The sequence below is a fragment of the Phyllobates terribilis genome, unplaced genomic scaffold (assembly GCF_046119375.1).
Source record: "Phyllobates terribilis strain yellow unplaced genomic scaffold, ASM4611937v1 Scaffold_8__6_contigs__length_399053987, whole genome shotgun sequence".
Taxonomy (NCBI): Eukaryota; Metazoa; Chordata; class Amphibia; order Anura; family Dendrobatidae; genus Phyllobates; species Phyllobates terribilis.
In genome coordinates, this window is record NW_027362768.1 from 296,796,574 (window position 1) to 296,817,021 (window position 20,448).

Below are 20,448 nucleotides of genomic sequence, written 5' to 3' on the forward strand. Positions count from 1 at the left end.
GCACCTTCAGAGTGCAAGCACACACTGAAAGAAACACTATGCTCAGGCAGGGATAGATGGGCGCAGCTGAGCTATATACCAGGTGACAGACAGCAATAGGCTGAGGACGCACAAGAGGTGTGACCCACAGCAGGTACAAAAAGCAGGAAGTGATCGGGCGCCGCCCTTAAGCAGCAGAAACAGACACAAACAGACAGCATGGAGGGAAGCCAGAGAGACATTCTGGACAGGAGATCAAGTGCGCGCTCTTGCACAGTGGGAGATGGACCACTATGCAAGGACGCCGCCAGGTATGTTACAGGGAAGATCGGATAATTGGTAGAATACTACTTTATGTGGACCAAAATTGGTTTCTAAGTAAACGGGAGAAAGACAATGAGTCACCAGCAGTATCTGTTTTAGTTAAAGAATGGACGGAGCTCTACCTCAGTGAAGACGGTATCCTGTATCATAATGGGGAGCAAAACCAGCAGTTGGTACTACCCAGAGTATTCCGTAGGTTGGTCTTCAAAGAACTCCATGAAAACATGGGACACCTGGGAGTGGAAAGGACAACAAATTTGATCCGTAAATGTTTCTTTTGGCCATACATGCAGAGAGATATTGAGAGGTACGTGATCAGGGAGTGTGGGTGTCTGAAAGATCAACGTCCCAACACATCAACCCGAGCACCTATGGGCAACATCCAAACAAAGTATCCGTTTGAGATGGTCTCAATAGACATTCTACATCTCAAGACGTGCAAGGGTGGTTACAAATACATCTTGGTGATGATGGACCATTTCACTCGATTTGCTCAAGCATATGCCGCCACCAATAAATCGGGTCGAACAGCGGCAGAGAAGATCTTCAATGATTTTGCTTTGAGGTTTGGGTTCCCTATGAGGTTACACCACGATGAAGGAAGAGAATTTGAGAACCAGCTCTTTGCCAAGCTAGGAAAGTACTGTAGAATTCAGAGAAACCACACAATGCTCTATCACCCAGAGGGTAATGGACAAGTGGAACTTTTTAACCGGACATTATTGTCGATGTTGCACACTTTAACTTTTGATGAGAAGAAAGGCTGTAAGAGTTCTCTGTCAAAAGTGGTACATGCCTATAACTGTACAAAGAGCGATGCAATGGGTTACTCACCCTTTTTTCCTATTGTATGGACGATCACCAAGACTGCCAATCGACTTCATGTTTGATACTCTGGTGTCAGAGACTTACAGAACGTATCTGCAGTACGTTCGAAAATGGAAGGAACGGATGGCAGAGGCATAGAACATAGTGTCCAAAGTGGTTACGCAAGGACAGAGCAAGAGTAAGGAGTACTATGATCGAAAATGTTATGGAGCAGAATTGGCACTGGGAAGCCGTGTGATAGTCAAGAACGTATGTGAGAAAGGCGGTCCAGGAAAACTTTGATCGTACTGGGAAGACAAGGTGTATGTGGTGTAAGGAGGAAAGCCAATGACAGCCCAGTGTATGAAATTCGATTGGAAACGGGAGACAAGAAAACCAGAATAGTTCATCAAAGTTTATTACTACACTGTGATTATCTCCCACCACAAAAAGACTTCCCAGAAGTAGTCCGAGGTCGACTAAGGGACCACCACAGATTGAAGCTTCGGAGGTGGATAGTGACCTTGAAAGTTCCGATAGAGAAGAACACACTGTTGTATTTCTCGGACCGGCAAGGAGAGGGATGTACCATCCTCAGGAGAGTGAACTAAGTCCTGAGTCTCCAGAGTTCGTACCAAGGAGTACAGATGAAGTCCAATTCAGATCTGATGATCGAACACCGGTCCCTGAAGAGACTGATCGACACTCAGGAGGATCGGAATTACCACACCGTGCGGAAACAGGTGACTCAGGAGAAGTACAGGAACTTACAGAGGCAGCTCCAAGAGCATCTGAGGAAGCACGGGAAATGAGTGTGGCGGAAGAAACTCCTGTGATCGAAGAACCAGTGGTATCTGAGGAACCACCCACCAGGAGGATGTCGACTCGAGAAGTTAGGAGGCCCGTGATACTGACGTATGAGACACTTGGTGAACCGAGTCAAGTGCCAAGGACTGTCGACTTGAAACAGGTATCTCTGCCTGCTGACCAGGTAAGCCCACTTAAGTGGTATTCACCGCCGAGAGGCAGTATGGAAGATGTTGCCTGGTGGAAAGACGTGTTTTCATGCTTTGATTTTCCTTAAAAGACTTTGTAGAAACAAAGAACTGTTAAAGCATAGAGAGAGAGAGCTGGTTGAAGTTGTACAAAAAGCTCCAGCTGAATAGATGCTGGTTGCTTTACTGGTGTTAATTGTTTATTTCTTACAGGTGTCCTACAAGAAAAAGGTCGTAAGAATAGGTTGTTATCAATGTTTATCAACGTTATACCAATTTGACAATGCCAATTTGTATATAAAGCTATTCAACTTTCACCACTGTCTCAGAATTGGTCAGATTGACCAATTAAGACGAATGTCGAGGACGACATTCAAAAGGGAGCAAAGAGTGTGACATGCAGAAGTAGTGCTGTTGCTTTAAAAGCATTCAGCAACTATTAGAAGTAACACAAGCTCAGGAGACAGGAAGTGTTGTGCTCCAGAAGCATCCAGCAACTAGAGAGGTTAACATAGTCAAAGGAGACAGGGACTGTTTTAGCAGATCCCCAGGGGGATTGTGGGGAAGTTATTTACTGTCTGGCTGTAACCGAAGGGAAAGGTTGCTTATGATATGTATCTCACAGAAGGCAAGGGAACAGAATACAGGTCAGGAGGGAAGCTAAACAAAGGTCAGTTAGACACCCTGAGCTAACAGTATGGAGTATTGTCGGCCAGTAAGATAAGGACTGGAAGGAATCCTGGCATAGGGATCATCTCCCTCATCAAACCCTCCCCCCCTCCATCTCCATGCAGGATAAAGAATGCTGTGTACTATTGAGTCCTTGTAAAAAAAAAAAACCTGTGGGTGTGTATGCATTAAAACTGTGCTGTACTGTGCTACAGGATAATAGTTTGTGTACTGCTGTGCTGAAAAGGAGATTGTACTGTTATTACTGGAGCCTGTTACTCAAAGAGACATTTATATTGTGTTAAAAGGCTCGGATGCCGCACACAGCACGCAGAGAGTATGGTAGAGGTTTAATTCAAGATTTGGTTTCTCCACGTAGGGAGTGTAAATTTAAGTAACACAACAATAAAACAGTAAAATCGGACAATAAACGATTGTGGTTTAACTATAACACGGAAAGGATGAACAATACGGCGCAGTCCCAAAAGTTCAGGCTGAATAAGAGAAGGTAGATTACTGGAGGCTTGCACTTATCTGTCCTTTAGCGATAACTACGTCCGTCTTCAGACACTCACTCCGGAGGGTGTCCGTCTTCTGGCGGCAGTGGGCGGTCTCGGGTCTCACCCACTGGGCCCCCAGTCCTTTTGACCACACGTCAGCGGTCACGACTCCTTTAAGAGCCGTAGCAAGCACCTCCGGCATACAACAAACTGCGTTAGGATCACTAATCCCGGGTGCGTCCTCACCCATAGGTCACCGTCAGATGTCTGGAAAACTGTGGTGATGCAGGTAACTGAACAATCACTTTCTGTAGGCGTGGTACAGACCATACGCCCCTTGTTTTGCGGCAAGCTGTGTGACCCGTTCGTCCATCACTGCAGACAGGTCAGCACGTCTCTATTTCACCAAGGACAGGGCAGCACATCTCTCTCGCGTTGTCGGCAGGACAGACTGTTTCTCCCCAACTGCCGGTCTGCTCTCCACAACCAACTGTCTCTTTCGTGCGAGCCCAGACACCTGACTTCCTCTCTTCCGTCCCTCTCCTCTGTCCCCCAGCACTGTCCATGAAGTCCCCCGTGCACTCTTAATCCCGTCCCCTGGCAACACTGGGCAGGACCCTGGCAGTTCTGGCACCGGAGCTCCGCACCTGTCCCTAGGCAAGTCTTCCTTCTTACACTTGCACTGGCCATGCCTCATTAAATGTTACTGTTTATGAAGACTCATCAAATATGTCTGGTCAGCAACTGAATTTGCCCTGTGCCTGAGAGAAGCTGCAGCCTATGGTCGCCCGGAATAATGGTTCCCCCAGGATTCCAACGAATTCATGTAACCGGTCTCGCCCCTATCTGAATTTAGGCGGCGTGTGTGTAAAATCTACAATACAATTGTAGTATATAGTCGTCGCTTGTTACAGTTAATGTGAACTGTATACAGAATTCTAGATTTTGTTTTGGTGTAATGTAATGCTGTTGTGTAGGCAGATGCATCTTTAAAATACACTGAAAACATCCAACTACAAGAAAAAGATGATGTGAGCGAACAGCAAAAATATATCTTTGGAGACTTTACAGAGAGGCTCTGGGCATATCTTACCATACAGCAGCTCTTGGAGAAACGGTATGTACAGGGATGAATGGTGGTGAATAGTGATCATGGTGTTATCGACTAGGAAAACATAAGATATACCTAAAGTCGAAATTCTTAACTGATTCTTAAAAGTAAGGATTTGCCCCTGATTAACTTTATGTGTAGGTTATATAGTATAAGTACAGAACTACTGAGCACATTTTATTGTCGATAATGCATTAAAATGTGTGCAAAAGATCTTTGATAGGAAATCACTTTTGTATTAGTTATAGGTGATGTAAATCTTGTTACATGTGAGTCTCTAAACTCAGTTTGTTTCATCTAAGACTTCTGGCAGACCCATCAGAAAAAGTCAATCTGACAGTGCAGGCGCTTGAGCTTTCCCTGAAGTTCAAATTTGTGACTCCTTTAACTTCAATGGTAGTCACAAAACCAGAGGAAAAAGATGAGCAAGAAGAAACATTAATTGCTGGCAAATTTGTGGAAGGTAACAAAAAAAAATGTATAAAGCAATATAAAAATTTGCAGGTTGGGGTCATCCTCATGTCTGTTTCATGTACGGCATCTAGCCATGTTTTTCACGGATAGAACATGCATTATAGTCTACAGGGCTAATCAAATGTCAAATAAAAATGAAAACCTATCCAATTTTGATCTGAGTCACAAATAAAAATTGCATATTCAAGTCTTGGGGTCCGTGAAAAAACTCAGACAGCACACTGATGGCATCCTAGTTGCATCCTGGTGCTGTCCAAATTTCACTGACTGTTTGCTAGAAGTTTGAAAAATCTCCATCAGTGTTTTTTTTATTTTTGCATACGAGAAAAATTGTTGAAAATCTGATCCAACACACTGATGGAAAACTGTCAGGTTTTTTGCCACATGTGAGAAATAATGGACATCTGTATGAAACTTTAGGGTTTTACTGTTTTAATCCCTTCCCGATGTGAGACATGCGATGTCGGGTGGGTCTGTGTGCATGGAGCGGGAGCGGGAGTTGAGCCTGCACTATACCAGGCAGATCCGGATGTGTTGAACAGATGGCATCTACCTGTAACATAAGTGACCGGAGCTAGCTCTGATTGTATATCAACATGCCCCCAGTGCAAGTCTAGGGTAATTTGTAAAGTTGTGGCTAATATATTCTGTGGTAAACTGAGGTTAGTGGAGGGGAGTCCTGAGAATCACCTGCTACCTGCTGTAATCCACGGCTCTTTTTTTTTTATTATCTGGCCTGGTGCAATGTCATGGTTGCAGCGTGACACATATGTAAAATCATGCAATGGCCGTGGATGTCGGCAGGCAGGAGGCAGTTATCAGGGCTCCTATCCACAGATTCCTGACCTGACGGCTGTACCGGGTCCTGTGTGTCAATTCACTGCAACTCTCACAATTTGCATTGACATCAAAACTTGATTTCTCAATGCTCAAGGCACATAGGATTACTACAAAATATATACTGTGAAGCCATGAAGAGAGGCAGAAGTGCACACAAAATAGGACAATACCGTCTGGTAAAGGATAAGCAGGCACAACACATACTGTATAAAAGCATGGAGAGCCGCTGCTGCTGCCTTGTTTTTGCACCTTGAGAAAGGTGCCCGTCTGGAACAAAAACACGTTAGTATTACTAAAAAAAACGATTTAGAATCCCATGGCTCATCTTTCCCGCAGTGCGGACCGAGTATCAGATCAATAATTGGGAATGCAAATTATTCGGTCTCCATGGCTGTCCTGCAAGTATAGTGCGCTGTGAGAAATGGTTTCCAGACTGCCTCTTCACCTTACTTACAAGGGTGATGTCCACAGAGAGCTTTAACTCGACCGCAGGATGGTACGTTGATGAAGATTCAGAAGAAACTTTATTTTCCTTGCAGAAATCTTGTTATAGTGCATACAGCAGCAGCAGATAAAAAGACTTTTTCTCAGAGACAGACTGAGAGCACATGAGCTTCCATGGTGGTTAAGATGAAGAATGAGAAGAAACTTGAAGAAGAAGGGAGGGGTTAGTTACATCACAGCCACATCAGAGGGAGATAGGGAGAGGGAAAGGACAAACTTCAAAGGAAAGCAAACATTACTGCATAGCAATAAACAGCAATACATGGCAACTCTAAGAAGTCCAATATAGTCTGTAAAATTCCCAATCATGAGACATAACACAAATCTATGGACCCGTGAAAAAAAATCGGGTGGCATATGAGTGCAGTCTGATTTTCACAGACAGTTAGATAGGAAAAGAATAACGAAACGTTTTTTTTTTTTTTCACGTGCGCAAAAAACTGATGACATTTGGAACAAAGTCTGATAAAACTCTGACCAAAATCACTGATGAAACTCGATCACTTTTTCTCGTACGTGAAAAAAACTCATGTATGAATGAGGCCTTATTGTCTGTAAATATGGGAAAATTATAACATGACTGTATAATCGAAAATTCATTTTTAGACCACGTTCACATGGTCAGTATTTTACATCAGTATTTGTAAGCCAAAATCAGGAGATGAACAATCAGAGGAAAAGTATAAAAGAAACACGTCACCACTTCTGTATTTTTCACACACTCCTGATTTTGGCTTACAAATACTGATGTAAAATACTGACCAAATACTCACCATGTGAATGTGATCTTAAGGTGTGGTTATTGTGGGTACTATACTTTGTAGAAAATCTACTTCAATAGGCTACAATTTTTTGTTACATAATATTACCCTACTAACTTTTATTCTGTTCTTTGCAGAACAACAAGTTTTCTCCAAAGTGTCCCATCTACAAGGACCTATTGGTAAGGGTTTAAGTATGAAGAAGTAATAACATCATGATTTTTATGTCACCAGCCCTGATCTCTGTTTTAATAAAATCTTGTATTTCCCATTAAACAACAATTTTTCTTAGAACTGTGCATTGTGCCACCGCTCTGCTAATCCTCAATGAATACATAGATCACTAAGCATTACCCTTTTCCTTGCCAATGGAGGATATTCCTACATCACTTTTCCTGACATTCATTTTCAGGAGGAATAACAAAGTATACAAAAGCTTATGGTTACGGCTCATCCCCCCAGCTGTAAAATATTTTCTAGATTCAGAAAAACCTTGTCTCGCGCCTGCAGTTTGTTTAAAAAAAAATAAACTAACTCTTCTTTGCTCACCCTCCCCAGGTCCAGCGCTAAGTCTCCGCTGCTTCTCCCAGTGTCTATTATAATCTACAGCACTGACATCACGTCGACAGCTCTGCAGCAAATCAGTGAGCTCACCAGCTTGTGCTGTCAGCTCAGGCAGAGCTGTTGAGCTCACTGATTGTCTGCAGTGCTATCGATGTGACATCAGCACTGCAGACACTAACAGACGCCGGAAGCATCAGCTGAGATTCAGCGCTGGACCAGGAAAGGATGAGTAAAGCACAGTTTTTTGTTTTTAAACAAATTGTAGCTGTAGGAGAGGAGTTTTCCAAAACTAAATAAACCCTTTTAAGGCTTGCATGTGTTTGATTGATTTGCTTTGTGAAAAAACAGAGTTGTCTCTACCAAACTCTTAACAGTAGTTGGCATTCCGGCTGAAACTCTAAGGGTCTGTTCACAAATGACAGATTCATTTGTGAACTAAAATATTGATCCCAATTAGATTAAAAAATTATCTGATCATCAAAAAAGTTAAGAAAAAAAAAGTTAAGTATTCTGTACTGGTTTATAACATAACTTTATAGGGAAACTATAAATTGTATATAAACTTGTACCATATAGATAGTATTCCTTAAAGGGCCATAAGAAACTATGCCTGCATAGTGCACCATGTAAAGTTATGCAGTAAAAAATAGCTCCCCGCAACTTTCTCATCCCAGAACAAAGCCTTTAAATTAATTCAAACCCCAGACAAGACTCGTGAAATTATTCTGCATTCTTATACATCCACTACTTGATGTACCACTGGGTTCCTTCTCCTATGGGCAATAGTAATTTCCACTCGTTCTCTGGATGGCTAGACAGCCCAGTGATTCCATCCCTCCATTACCTGGTATAAGTGGATGTTTGCATTTTTTCATCCAAGAAGGACATTCCACACATACCTTACTCTAGCCTGACTGAGGGTACATTACCCGGAACGTTTCTATACTTCACCTTGCAGTGTAAAAACTTTTTTTGGCTATCAGAGAAGAAAATTAAAAGCATTAAAAAAACTTTCCTATTGTGCTTATTCTTGGTGTGATTGTTGTGTCCGAAGATAGTTGATAGATAACTTGATGATCGGTGGCTTTCCAGCCACTGGGACCAGCACTAATCGGCAGATTGGGAAACTTTTATCCCCATTACAAAATGAAGTGGCAGGTCAGAAGCCTGATTGCCACTCCATTCATTCCCTATAGGGATGCTGGGAAATGCTGAATGCGGAGCCTAGCTGTCACGGGGATACCGCGGCAGAGAGGGGCCAAAAGATTGGCGCGTCTGGTTAGATGTATGCTTGCACTGATTAGAACAGCTTCACCTTCATATTAGCAGTGCAGAATTCCCATGCTCTGTTATTGCAAGGGTTAAACAGTTTTGTTTATCTCCTGAAGCTCTCATCCTGAGTTGTCTCAGCTGTTCTGAGTTTTCCACTCCCCTCTGGCATATATGCTCACCTATTGCTCTTGGTTGTTGCCAGTGATAGATTACCACTACCTGATTTGGAGTTGGAGGAGTGTGCTGAGAAAGGAACAGGCATTTGGAGGTGTATGAGGAGATATCTGCGTGTAGTTGGTTGTTTGTAGGTGTATCTCCATATCCTTTTTTCCATTCGGTTTGCCTCACCTACTTTTTCCCTATATTCCACTCATTTGTTTGTGAGTATTTAGGTATGATTGCTGTTTTCTTTTATCCCTGTCTGTTTCCACTCTATGTTTTTATGTTAGAGCATTACTAGCAATCCTGCTATTGACTCGCCCCCTGGGCCGAGTGTACACGTGTGTGGGATACCCGGAGCCGGGTCTCTGGGGGTTGTAGTCTCCGTGGCGGCGACCGGTCCCGTGGCTCAGGGTGGTCAAACCAGTGGCAGTCTTTTATAAGTTTTAGGTTAATTGTCCGACTACGCCACCCGTGGATTGCAGTCAGGGTGTACCGCCGCTGCAAGGCAGTCCGCTGAGGCTGGTGTGGTGTGCGCAGCAAAGGATAGGATAACTCCCCAAGGGAAGAGTATAGCCTCGGGGCAGGGAATGTGGATGATGGGAGTGATGGTGCACGGGCGTCCCAGTACTAGTAGTGCTGTATGAGGTGAGAAAGCAGGAACGACTCAGAGTCTTTGCAGTGCAGTTCAGGGTCTTTACTGATGATATTAAGGCAGACCCTCCTGGGAGTACTGGCTACCGTAAGGGGCCAGGTCAGTCTGTGAACAAACAGGAGTTCCCCTGGCCAGGTGGAGTTGTAGGCCTCCCCGTCTATCTGCACTCTTCCTGGCTACCTTACTGTAAGCGAGTGGAAGTAGCCCACGTCCCTGAGTGTACCGTGTGGTGCTCACCCGTATGGCTGGTGACTTGGGGTCTTCTGATAGCCTCCGCTCCTCGATGGCGGTGCTGGTCCCTTCCTTGTGACTGAGCCTCCGGGCTTCTATGGCCAGAGGACCTGGAATCCCCTGCCAGCTGGTTTCTGCTGCTGGACTTAAAGATCCTTGCAGCTTTGGACTCCGGTGTCTGGTTCTTAGATTCTTCTGCCAGGGCGAGCTCTGCTTAGCTCCAGCCCCTGGTCTTCAGCTCCTGCTCCTACAGAGCTCCTAGCTGTTGCTTTCCCTGTCTCTGGAACAAACTCCAGGCTCTGACTCACTATCCCCGCCCCAGATCCAGTTTATATAGGGCAGGTTCCTCCCCTATCTGGTCTGGGACAGGAGGTGTTGCATGCTCAAGGGCTCCTGACCAGGGAACCTCCCACTTGCTCTCAGACGTAATATTTCTATCACTGTGGCAACCAGACCCCTGGGGTGCCACACTATCCTACTCACTAGTCAGGGTGATACTCAGGATAAGACAGGGATGATTGCTGCATGGGGTGAAAGAACCCGTCTAGGGACATCAGGGGAGCACAGGATGGCACAGGGCAAGAATCAGGGTTGCCCCTTCTTTTCTTCCCTAGTGGCAGAGCTCCCTTTCCATTCTGTTTCGCCGTGTGCCGTCTTGCTGTAATCAAAAGTGTGACATTAGCAACCCCATAGGGCATGAGTTTAGCTCAGGTCTAACATGTGCACTGATAAAAGTTCTCCGTTCTGCGGGTCGGTGCGAGTCTGAGCAGTCGGACCCCCACAGATCAAAACTTATCACCTATCCTATCAAAAGATGATAACTTTTTTACTCCATACAACCCATTTAACTCAGAGCCCAGGCCAGTAACCTAAAATAAATTGGATCAAAAAAACAGATTCCTACTGTAAATTGAAACCTGAGATCATGCATAAAAATGAATACATGTAGACCCCTCTATATACTAACATAATTCCAATCCTATGACAAGCACGTGTCCTGCTTCTGAGGCGTGTACACCACTATTGCGCTTTATTTTATATTAATTGCATGGAATATAACTTGTTATGCGGTTTAGAAGATTGCTAGACAAGCTGAAGTCGAATAGATAAATGCAATAATAGAATATTTGTGAGCCATATGCAATTAAACCATCATAATAAACCTACGATTTTTATCATTGTTTTAACAGGGCACAATACTCTTGCCGTAAGGCCACAAAACTGGGGTAAGATATTCTTTATATTTAAAAGCTATGTGGATATGTGGCGCCCCTGTGGGTTCAGTCGCCACAGAGGTACTGCATCTCACCCAGAGGTGTGGTATCCCACTCTCAGGTAAGGATGGAGTACTGCCCGAGACCCACACACTTGCATCCATTACACTCCACTTCAGAGGGAAGGGTGAGATTGCTCCTAAGGGAGAGCACAGTCCCTGGTCCCTGGCTGTAGGGTGGAACCATGTAGCGGGTGTGGGTGGAGGAAGTAGTTTAGGGGAGCACTTCAGTAGGAGTATAAGAAAGCAAGGAACCATCTAGAAGGAGTGCAGTCAGAGCCAGTCCTGCTCAGGAGAGCAGTAGAGGAGGTCCAGGCTCCTGGCTCCAGTGCTTGGAGCAGGAGTTGAGAGGAGTGGGGCCTAGTAAGAGAGGCCCAGGAGAGAGAGAGGACGGGAGCAGAGGGAAGGCTCCAGAGACAGAGGGGATCCCAGGGGCACGGGAAGTGCGGATGCAAATCTGCAGGCACGTGGAGGGATCACGCCGCAGAGGGGACCGGCCCCTAACTAGTGGAGAACTACAAGGCTCATCTAGAAACCGGAGGCTGCTGTACTTGCAAGGTGCAGCTGCCAACCACCACAATTACATCGCCGAAAAGGTGGCCACAGAGGGTCCAGGGGACTGCAGGTCGCCCGACAAGATCCGAGGCTACCGGCTTGGGACTAGAGATGAGCGGTGTTCGACTAGAACTGTTCGCCAATCTCAAATTCGAGCTGTTTTGGGCGGTGTTCGAGTTGTTCGACGAACCCGAACGATTTGCAAAAAATTCGGCTGTTCGAGGTTATGTTCGATAACTGTTCGTGCACCAAAAGCGTGTCCTGCATGTCTGGCGCTATTTAGAGCACCAATCATGCAGGGATTGTCTGCCACTCACTGTAATGCCACAGCCATGGTGGTTGTGGCATTACAGTGATTGCCCAAATCGATGGGAACAGTGCCAACAGTGAAACATGAAAAGCCGGCAATTCAGCAGCGGCATACACCGGTACCCGACAATTTAGAACCGAAAGAATAGAGCTTCACACATAGATTAGATAGATATAAACATGTCAGCCACATATATACGAAGTACAGTGAAAGTGCTGCTTACTGTACTTGTCATTTAGCGTAAAGGATTTATCAAAAAAAATAATAGTGTTTTCATGCACCGTCTCTTTAAAAAAGCCGGCCGGCAATTCAGCAGCGGTACCCGACAATTTATAACAGACAGAATAGAGCTTCACACATAGATTAGATAGATAGAAACATGTCAGTCACATATATATGAAGTACAGTGATAGTGTTGGTTACTGTACTTGTCATTTAGTATTAAAATAAAGGATTTATTATTAAAAAAATTGGCGTGGGGTTCCCCTTAATTTTAGGCTCTAGCGGAGGTTAAGCAGACGGCTGGGGCAGATGTTTGAAGCCTGGGAAGGGGGTAATACCCACGGAGCTTCCCAGGCTACTAATATCAGCCCCCAGCTGAATACATAGCCTTTACTAGCTATTAAAATGGGGGACCCCCCAAAAAAAATGACGTGGGTTCCCCCCTAATTTAATAGCTAGCAAAGGCTAGGCAGACAGCTGGGGGCTGATATTAATAGCCCAGGAAGGGAGCCATGAATATTGGCCCCCTCCCAGGCTAGAAACACCAGCCGTCAGCCGCCCCAGAAATGGCGCATTCATAGGATGCGCCAATTCTGGCACTTAGCCTCGCTCTTCCACGCTGCCCTGGTGCGGTGGCAGGGGGTAATAGGGTTGGGGTTGATGTCAGCTTATAATGCCAGCTGACATCAAGCCCAGGTTAGTAATGGAGAGGCGTCTATAAGACACCCCCATTACTAACCCCATAGTCAAAGTTAAAAAAAACACAAACACCCAGAATAAAGTCCTTTAATTGAAATAAAGACACAATCCTTTATTGTTCTAAATTAAACCATACTTACCGTCACGCCCATTCCAGCTGAAGCCAACGATCTCCTGCAATAAAAGAAAAATAATAAAGCAACCTCATCCTTACCTTTCCATGGTTCCCATGACAGCTTCAGCTCTGCTACATCGAGATGACAGGCTGGACCGCAGCAGAACGCTGCCATCCAGCCTCTCATCCCGCAGACACTGAGAAGCGCAGGCTTGCTTGCGCTGCTCAGCGTCTCTCTGTGACGACATCCAGATGAGCCGAGTTCATGTCCAATGAACTCGGCTCACCTCATGCACGTCACTGACAGCGTGGGAAAATTCTCACGCTGAAGCGGTGAGTGCAGGAGTATTCTCCCACGCTGTCAGTGACGTGCATAAGGTGAGCTCATGTCCAATGAACTCAGCTCACCTCCTGTACGTCACTGACAGCGTGGGAGAATTCTCCTGCACTCAGCGCTTCAGCGTGAGAATTCTCCCACGCTGAAGCGCTGAGTGCAGGAGAATTTTCCCACGCTGTCAGTGACGTGCATAAGGTGAGCTCATGTCCAATGAACTCAGCTCACCTCCTGCACGTCACTGACAGCGTGGGAGAATTCTCCTGCACTCAGCGCTTCAGTGTGAGAATTCTCCCACGCTGTCAGTGACGTGCATGAGGTGAGCCGAGTTCATTGGACATTAACTCGGCTCATCTGGATGCCCTCACAGAGAGACACTGTGGAGCGCAAGCAAGCCTGCGCTTCTCAGTGTCTGCGGGATGACAGGCTGGATGGCAGCGTTCTGCTGCGGTCCAGCCTGTCATCTCGATGTAGCAGAGCTGAAGCTGTCATGGGAATCATGGAAAGGTAAGGATGATGTTGCTTTATTATTTTTCTTTTATTTCAGGAGATCGTTGGCTTCAGCTGGAATGGGCGTGATGGTAAGTATGGTTTAATTTAGAACAATAAAGAATTGTGTGTTTATTTCAATTAAAGGACTTTTTTCTGGGTGTTGTGTTTTTTTTAAATACTTTACTAGAAATTCATGGTGGTCATGTCTAATATTGGCGTGACCCCATGAATTTCGGGCTTAGGGCCAGCTGATAATGCCAAGCTGGCCCTAACCCCTTTATTACCCAGTGAGCCACCGCATCAGGGCCCTGGATGAGTTGGGTACAGCGCCAGAAGATGGCGCTTCTATGAACGCGCCATTTTCCGGGGTGGCTGCGGACTGCAATTTGCAGCGGGGGTGGCCCAGAAAGCTTGGGCCTCCCTGCGCTGCGGATTCCAGCCCCCAGCTGCCTAGTTGTACCTGGCTGGACACAAAAACAGGGCGAAGCCCCACGTCAATTTTCTTTAAATTATTTCATGAAATAATTAAGAAAAAAAGGGCTTCCCTATATTGTTGTGTCCGGCCAGGTACAAATAGGCAGCTGGTGGTTGGGGGCAGCCCGTTCCTGCCTGCTGTACCTGGCTGGACACAAATATAGTGCGAAGCCCCACGTCAATTTTTTTTAAATTATTTCATGAATTTCCTCAAATAATTTAAAAAAATTGAAGTGGGGCTTCGCACTATATTTGTGTCCAGCCAGGTACAGCAGGCAGGAACGGGCTGCCCCCATCCACCAGCTGCCTATTTGTACCTGGCCGGACACAACAATATAGGGAAGCCCTTTTTTTCTTAATTATTTCATGAATTTCATGAAATAATTAAAAAAAATTGAAGTGGGGCTTCGCACTATATTTGTGTCCAGCCAGGTACAGCAGGCAGGAACGGGCTGCCCCCATCCACCAGCTGCCTATTTGTACCTGGCCGGACACAACAATATAGGGAAGCCCTTTTTTTCTTAATTATTTCATGAATTTCCTGAAATAATTAAAAAAAATTGAAGTGGGGCTTCGCACTATATTTGTGTCCAGCCAGGTACAGCAGGCAGGAACGGGCTGCCCCCAACCACCAGCTGCCTATTTGTACCTGGCCGGACACAACAATATAGGGAAGGCCTTTTTTTCTTAATTATTTCATGAATTTCATGAAATAATTAAAAAAAAAGTACGTGGGGCTTCGCCCTATTTTTGTGTCCGGCCAGGTACAACTAGGCAGCTGGGGGCTGGAATCTGCAGCGCAGGGAGGCCCAAGCTTTCTGGGCCCCCCCCCGCTACAAATTGCAGTCCGCAGCCACCCCGGAAAATGGCGCGTTCATAGAAGCGCCATCTTCTGGCGCTGTACCCAACTCATCCAGGGCCCTGGTGCGGTGGCTCACTGGGTAATAAAGGGGTTAGGGCCAGCTTGGTATTATCAGCTGGCCCCAAGCCCAAAATTCATGGGGTCACGCCAGTATTAGACATGACCGCCATGAATTTCTAGTAAAGTATTTAAAAAAAACACAACACCCAGAATAAAGTCCTTTAATTGAAATAAAGACACAATTCTTTATTGTTCTAAATTAAACCATACTTACCATCACACCCATTCCAGCTGAAGCCAACGATCTCCTGCAATAAAAGAAAAATAATAAACCAACCTCATCCTTACCTTTCCATGGTTCCCACGACAGCTTCAGCTCTGCTACATCGAGATGACTGGCTGGACCGCAGCAGAACGCTGCCATCCAGTCTGTCATCCCGCAGACACTGAGAAGCGCAGGCATGCTTGCGCTCCTCACTGTCTCGCTGTGACGGCATCCAGATGAGCCGAGGTCATGTCCAATGAACTCGGCTCACCTCATGCACGTCACTGACAGCGTGGGAAAATTCTCACGCTGAAGTGCTGAGTGCAGGAGAATTCTCCCACGCTGTCAGTGATGTGCATGAGGTGAGCTCATGTCCAATGAACTCAGCTCACCTCCTGCACGTCACTGACAGCGTGGGAAAATTCTCCTGCAATCAGCGCTTCAGCGTGAGAATTTTCCCACGCTGTCAGTGACGTGCATGAGGTGAGCCGAGTTCATTGGACATGAACTCGGCTCATCTGGATGTCGTCACAGAGAGACGCTGAGCAGCGCAAGCAAGCCTGCGCTTCTCAGTGTCTGCGGGATGACAGGCTGGATGGCAGCGTTCTGCTGCGGTCCAGCCTGTTATCTCGATGTAGCAGAGCTGAAGCTGTCGTGGGAACCATGGAAAGGTAAGGATGAGGTTGCTTTATTATTTTTCTTTTATTGCAGGAGATCGTTGGCTTCAGCTGGAATGGGCGTGATGGTAAGTATGGTTTAATTTAGAACAATAAAGGATTGTGTCTTTATTTCAATTAAAGGACTTTATTCTGGGTGTTTGTGTTTTTTTTAACTTTGACTATGGGGTTAGTAATGGGGGTGTCTTATAGACGCCTCTCCATTACTAACCTGGGCTTGATGTCAGCTGGCATTATAAGCTGACATCAACCCCAACCCTATTACCCCCTGCCACCGCACCAGGGCAGCGTGGAAGAGCGAGGCTAAGTGCCAGAATTGGCGCATCCTATGAATGCGCCATTTCTGGGGCGGCTGACGGCTGGTGTTTCTAGCCTGGGAGGGGGCCAATATTCATGGCTCCCTTCCTGGGCTATTAATATCAGCCCCCAGCTGTCTGCCTAGCCTTTGCTAGCTATTAAATTAGGGGGGACCCCACGTCATTTTTTTTGGGGGGTCCCCCATTTTAATAGCTAGTAAAGGCTATGTATTCAGCTGGGGGCTGATATTAGTAGCCTGGGAAGCTCCGTGGGTATTACCCCCTTCCCAGGCTTCAAACATCTGCCCCAGCCGTCTGCTTAACCTCCGCTAGAGCCTAAAATTAAGGGGAACCCCACGCCAATTTTTTTAATAATAAATCCTTTATTTTAATACTAAATGACAAGTACAGTAACCAACACTATCACTGTACTTCATATATATGTGACTGACATGTTTCTATCTATCTAATCTATGTGTGATGCTCTATCTTTCTGTTCTAAATTGTCGGGTACCGCTGCTGAATTGCCGGCCGGCTTTTTTAAAGAGACAGTGCATGAAAACACTATTATTTTTTTAAATAAATCCTTTACACTAAATGACAAGTACAGTAACCAACACTATCACTGTACTTATTATATATGTGACTGACATGTTTCTATCTATCTAATCTATGTGTGAAGCTCTATTCTTTCTGTTCTAAATTGTCGGGTACAGATGCTGAATTGCCGGCCGGCTTTTTTAAAGAGACGGTGCATGAAAACACTAATATTTTTTTTAATAAATCCTTTACACTAAATGACAAGTGCAGTAACCAACACTGTCACTGTGCTTCTTATATGTGTGACTGACATGTTTCTATCTATCTAATCTATGTGTGATGCTCTATTCCTTCTTGTCTAAATTGTCGGGTACCGGTGTATGCCGCTGCTGAATTTGCCGGCCGGCTTTTTTAAAGAGAGTGTCTTCTGAGCAGTTTGTCAGCTTTTGGACACCTTTGCAGGTGTTTTCTATGTGTTTCTATGTGTTTTTGTTTGCCTGCCATTGGTTTTAACGGTGTTCGACGGTGTTCTAAGGTGTTCGACGAACATTTCCACGAACAGTTCCTCGAACATCCCGGTGTTCGACGAACCGAACCGAACCCGAACACTACGGGGGTGGCTCAACACTACTTGGGACACTGATTGTGAGGCACAGGGCAGGAGGGTGAGAGCCAGCGCAGGAAGACAACCGAGGAAGGAACATAGAACGGGGTCCCGTTTAAGTTCTTCTGAAATACCTGAGAGCTGCTGAACCCCTTTCCTTGGTGAACACAGGACGACGTGGGCAGTTATAATCCGGAAAGTGTAACCTGAGGAACTTAACAACTGTGAGTAAACCTTGAAGACTGCACCCCACTGTGTCCTAGAATTATTGCTGCGCCATCACCAGTCCTGCACTACACAGCACTAGCAACATCTACCTCATAACATCACTATTACTTGCCCTGGAGCATAGCTCTACCTGTGGAGAGCTAAACCAACTCTGCTGCGGCACCATCAGCTCCAGAATGCGAACAGGATATGAACCAACCCGTTATAACCGGGTATTGTGCGCCTAGAGACTGTGTTGTATACTGAATGTGGCGCCCGCCCCAGAAGAACAGGTGCCATTATGTGCGTTATCAAGGACGACAAGAAACCTCCCATCATGGGCCAGGTCCCAGAATGGTGCCAAAAGCGTAGCCCGCCCCATTCGCCTGTGGCCATATACCTAGACCTTTCCATCAGTCTGGGGAGGCCATCCCCAGGTGTGGCCGACAGCAAGCAGCCATGGGACCGCCCCAGAAGGGGGAGAGGAGAAGATAAACCTTGGAGACATTGCGGAGTCTCCAAAAGAGCAGGCAGACCGCACCCGGCAGGCAACATGGACGGAGACCAGCCTCAGACTCCGGGCCGTGGCTTGCAGCCTAACGAATCATCCCTCAACCTGGAGGGGGTCCTAACAAAGCTGTCCCTAGACGATACAAGATTCCTCTGAGATGAGGTACAAGAGCTGGGCAGAAGGATGGAGGAGGCCCAGCAGGCTGCCGCCGCTATATCGAGAAGTGAGTTGCTGGAGAAGTTGGTGACCCGGCAGCAGTCAGCGCTGAGTCCCATCAGCAGCACCCCAGCCCCGGCGGAGCCCCTCCTGGAGCGGGAGGCGACGGATAGTGCCGGAGGGACCGCGGGAGCAGGTAGGAGCAGTATCCCTGTCCTGGCGCCGGTGGCGCTGATCTACTCCTGGTCCCCCTACAGGGACCTCCTTCCCCGGGCGCTTCCAACACCGACCCTGGTGACAAGGTTACCTATACCAGGCACAGAGGAGAGCGGGGCTGGTATGCTCTCCATGTTCACAGGGTGATGGAGGAGAGTGTACCCTTGCCATCCGAGGAAGATGACCCGGCTGGGCCATCTAGTGGTGGGTCAATGTTCCCCCGGAGGGGACTCCACTACTGAACTGTTTGCTTTAAAAACTAAACTGTATATAGTTACCCGGAAGGTTGCATCATTGTTGAGTGAACTGAAAAAGTTTGTGTGTGTTTACTTAGTTACCCGGTAAGGGTATAAAGACTGACAGGCTGAGGACTGTGAGCAGCCAAAAACTTTTAAACTGTAAATCGTTTGCACTTCTTAAGGTGCTTCTTATTGGTTTTATACAGACCGCAGAACAAAAACCCGTTTGGCGTGGCCGAAGACGTAGTCCACTAGCTGGATCACCTATGCCCTGCAGCCACGCCCAGGGCCTACATTGAGGGTTTTCAGACGGGTCCCTCAAATTGCACCTTCTTCAGTGAGATGGACACCCGGTTATGGATCTCACTGTAGTTTGCTGAAAATGTGTTTATTATGAAAAATGTTTTATTGATGTGAAGAGAATTTAATTTGAAAGAAGTTTTATAATGTTTTATAAGCTGATAAGAAACATGTAATGTTCAAGAAATGTGCTTCCGATAAAGGGAAGAAAAAGTTGTGTATTATTCTTCTAAGTGAATGCATTCTAAAAATTTTGTATGTCTAATATACCTTGTTTTTACTCTGTTCCAGCCCGCGGACGTGCTGTGTTTTACCAGGGGGTATGTGGCACCCCTGTGGGTTCAGTCGCCACAGAGGTACTGCATCTCACTCAGAGGTGTGGTATCCCACTCTCAGGTAAGGATGGAGTTCTGTCCGGGACCCACACACTTGCATCCATTACACTCCACTTCACAGGGAAGGGCGAGATTGCTCCTAAGGGAGAGCACAGTCCCTGGTCCCTGGCTGGAGGGTGGAACCATGTAGTGGGTGTGGGTGGAGGAAGTAGTTTAGGGGAGCACTTCAGTAGGAGTATAAGAAAGCAAGGAACCATCTAGAAGGAGTGCAGTCAGAGCCAGTCCTGCTCAGGAGAGCAGTAGAGGAGGTCCAGGCTCCTGGCTCCAGTGCTTGGAGCAGGAGTTGAGAGGAGTGGGGCCTAGTAAGAGAGGCCCAGGAGAGAGAGAGGACGGGAGCAGAGGGAAGGCTCCAGAGACAGAGGGGATCCCAGGGGCACGTGAAGTGCGGATGCCACCCATGCGCCCAAATCTGCAGGAACGTGGAGGGATCAGGCCGCAGAGGGGACCGGCCCCTGACTAGTGGAGAACTACAAGGCTCAGCTAGAAACCGGAGGCTGCTGTACTTGCAAGGTGCAGCTGCCAACCACCACATTTACATCGCCGAAAAGGTGGCCACAGAGAGTTCAGGGGACTGCAGCTCGCCCGACAAGATCCAAGGCTACTGGCTTGGGACACTGATTGTGAGGTGTAGGGCAGGAGGGTGAGAGCCAGCGCAGGAAGATGACGAGGAAGGAACATATAACGGGGTCCCGTTTAAGTACTCCTGAAATACCTGTGAGATGCTGAACCTTTTCCTTGGTGAACACAGGACGACGTGGGCGGTTATAATCCGGAAAGTGTAACCTGAGGAACTTAACAACTGTGAGTAAACCTTGAAGACTGCACCCCACTGTGTCCTAGAATTATTGCTGCGCCATCACC

General features: G+C 46.5%; 1 pseudogene; it reads left to right on the forward strand.

The window, feature by feature from the left end:
• Positions 1–20,448, forward strand: part of LOC141157342 (inter-alpha-trypsin inhibitor heavy chain H3-like) — a 244,816-nt pseudogene that overhangs the window by 214,172 nt on the left and 10,196 nt on the right.